Here is a 3,501-nt window from a genome sequence, read left to right as displayed (position 1 = left end):
TTTTTTGTAAAGGTAGTTGTTTTGTCCTCTCCGTTTATTGACCTTCCTCCAATAGATGCTTGCATAGCTGGTAATATGTTGCATTCCCGTTTAACTCTAGACAATAACAACTGAGGGACGTAACACACCTTAAAGCAAATATAATTTATTATCTTTATGAGCACATCTCTGTGCTGTGCTGTGGTTGGAAACCAGGTTGAAAATTGTCAAAGTATCCATTTGAGCTTAAAGGTGCCATGTGTAGTATTTATGAGGATATATTGACAGAAATGCAATTTAATATACATAACTATGTTATTTATTACCTTGGAATGAGCCATTTCTATCTAGACACACCCCGGGTCCCCTTACAGTGAAATTACAGTTGTTCAAAATGCAATTGTTCTTTTTTTCAGAAAGGGCTTAACTACTGCAGTTTTAAGGGACTTTTGAATCCCAGAAAAAAAGTGAGGAATGTATTTCTTCTAGGAGACCTGCTTCTAGAAAGTTAAATACACTTTTAAAAAAAAGAAGTGGGGAGTGTGTTGAGCGCAGGTTTAGGCCTATATTTTAAGTGGCTATACTGTTTCTTCTTATAGTTTATTCAAAATCACTTAGTAACTTTCTGAGGATGTAGTCTGATCTGTCTGACCTCATTATGCAGACCTGAGTGGTTACACAAGTTACTCTGATATTATAAGAATTACACAATTCAACACAATAAAACATTTGGTCAACATGAAAAATTAAAGATTCCTTAAGTTACAACTTAAGTATATATGTTTTTCAAAGCCTTTGTATTTCTTCACGGAAGTAAAAAGGGACTTTATATTAGAGGAGAACTTTCTAAAATTGAGAACAGTGAATGTTTCTGGCTCAGTGAAGATGAAATTTACCCAGAAGACAAAGTAATAATACAGTATCAAGATTATCATCCTTAGAATGAAAATAAGATTTTCATAAGACTTAATTAGAAAATAAGACTTTTATCAGTGTTTCAGGATCTGTATATTCCTCTTACAGTGGACTTTGATACATGATCATGGCTTTCAGAATGTGTGACTATCTAAACCACGTACTTGGGTTGGTAAATCACATTGAGTTTCAGAGGCAGAGATGAAGTGGCTATATGGCTACACCTGTTAAAGACTGAGGCTTCAGTGTATTATTTTTCATGTGTTTGGACTCATACTGGCATCATTTGGGGAAATGATTGGGATAAGCTACACGTCTTTACTCATTTTGATCCTGAGTCGCTCTCTTATCTCAGGTAGGGAGAAAATTATATACATTAAATTGTCTCAAATAGTTTTATTTTCTTGCTTTTTTATTTATGTGTTTATTTATTTATTTATTTATTTATTTATTTATTTATTTATTTATTTATTTATTTATTTTTAGTTTGTTTATTTTTAGTTTGTTTCTCTTTGCTACCCACCCTGTATAACTTTTAAAACTGTATTTGACAAGACTGAGCTTGTCTGGTGCCTGAATTAAGTAAATATATATAAAAGAATAATAGCCAATGCTGTAGAAGTTTTACTCCTTCTTTATTTGTGTTAATTAAAGTAATTAACTGATGTTAAACCTTATTATAATATAAAAATAAACCTTATTTTAACGTCTTACCATAACAATAAAAAAATCAGTAATAAAGTAAAAAGTATAAAGCTAGTCATATTTGCAGGCTTTTTTGACCAAATATATAGGCCCAGCTTATTAGTTCAAATCTCAAATACATAGTGATTTCTACATCTCAATATGTAACATCCAGTGTTGTGTGCGTGTTAAAAGGTTAGTATTTTTTGCCGATTAATGTTTTGTCTGTCAGATCTGTTGTTAAATATAACACGTACACAATTTTAATAAAAATAAAATGTTGATGTGAATTTGGATGAACCAATTGAAAGGACAAAATGTTTTGTTGCTCTCTACGTTGATTCATCTAGAAACAAGATTAAATGTTCCTGAAAGGGTGTTTAAAAGGAAATAGAGTATATGTCTGTTAAAAATAAATGTGTACCATTTCACACTGGTGATTTGGGAAAGGGCATGGAGGAAGATGTACTTTTTGATGATTATTATGGTTTCATAACCTGTATAAACCCTCTTCTAAATGACATTGCATGTTGGAAAATGCAGCAATAGTGTATTTTTGAGGGAAAGCTTTGAGAGTTGTTGATACAATTACGCAAATTGTTAATTATCAAAATATTTTTTGTGAAGCTAATGGGAGAACCATGACTGGAGTAATATCTTTACATAGTCTTCTCTTAATATCAGGCACATAAATGGCACTAGTTACAAGTTACATTGGTCTCATCTGAAAATGTGGAACATGACTTCATAGTTCATAACCAGACTGTCTTTATACAAAAAATAGCAATTTCTACATTTTGCACCAGACTTCAGATCCCCTTAAAGCAACAACTGTTTCTACATCCACAGCAGATACTGCAGATACTTCAAATTCCTTAACTTCTTCAGAAGCTGTTACAACTACAACTGGTCCCACACCAGCAGGTAATTTAGATATTTAATTCACAACCAATTCAAACTAAATTTAAATTAGGGAATTTCCTTTTCATAATTTAATTGTGTATAGGCCTGAAATAAAAATCATATTATTTTTATAATGAAGTGATTTGTTTGTAATTTCCTCTTATTTTACTTGCGAAAAAAGACATCAATCCTGCTGTCACTTGTATAATCTGATTTAGTTACCCTTGCTCCTTTTGTCTTTTAGTTCCCTTTCAGTCAGTACACTCCGAGTTACGTCAGTACTGACCAAATAGTGAAACCCACATTTCATCAGTACTGACAAAATGTCTCCGTTCCCTTCCTTCAGGGTACAAGGGTTACATACGTAACCGAGACGTTCCTAATCGTTAGTTACCTGGGTTGTTAATTAATTTAACATTTAAAAAAAAAAATTCCCCCTTTGATTATTGTGTGTATTTAAGCCCTCAGTTCATTCAGTTAATTGTCCAGTAATGTCTTTGTTATACGTTGCAGTGTTGCTGTCATCTCCTGTGTTTTCCTGTATCTTATAAAGAGTGTTTCTAAAGATTGTTAGTTTGGATTTTCCTGCATTGTGTGATTTCTACAGTTACCAGTATGTGACACCAGATTAATACAATGTGTTAAATGAAGGCACGAAAACATATAACGAATGTAGGCAATGCGTATAAGAGAAAATCTCTTAGTGTTACGTGCTAGCCTTTTTTTTAGTCTAGGGTTACTAGGCATAGCAGTAACAAAGTTTTGGAGAGCACAGGAACTTGTCTACAGAGGCCTGTTACATGAAGCTAGCAGAACAAACTCTGAGTTTCAGAGTAGGTTTAGAGTTGACAAATCCAGATAAATCCTGCCTGGTTTAGATCAAGTTCAACCGTTTCTCTAAGCTCGGTATAAACGTTTTCTGTCAACTCGGGTTTAATCTAGAGTTTGTGGTTACCTCTGAAGCGCGTGCACCTGACAAACAGCCAATCACAGTGTCCATTTGATTCACTTCTTTTCTGA

Source organism: Pseudorasbora parva, chromosome 1, assembly GCF_024679245.1.
Source record: "Pseudorasbora parva isolate DD20220531a chromosome 1, ASM2467924v1, whole genome shotgun sequence".
NCBI lineage: Eukaryota > Metazoa > Chordata > Actinopteri > Cypriniformes > Gobionidae > Pseudorasbora > Pseudorasbora parva.
Note: the sequence above shows the minus strand (reverse complement) of the source record.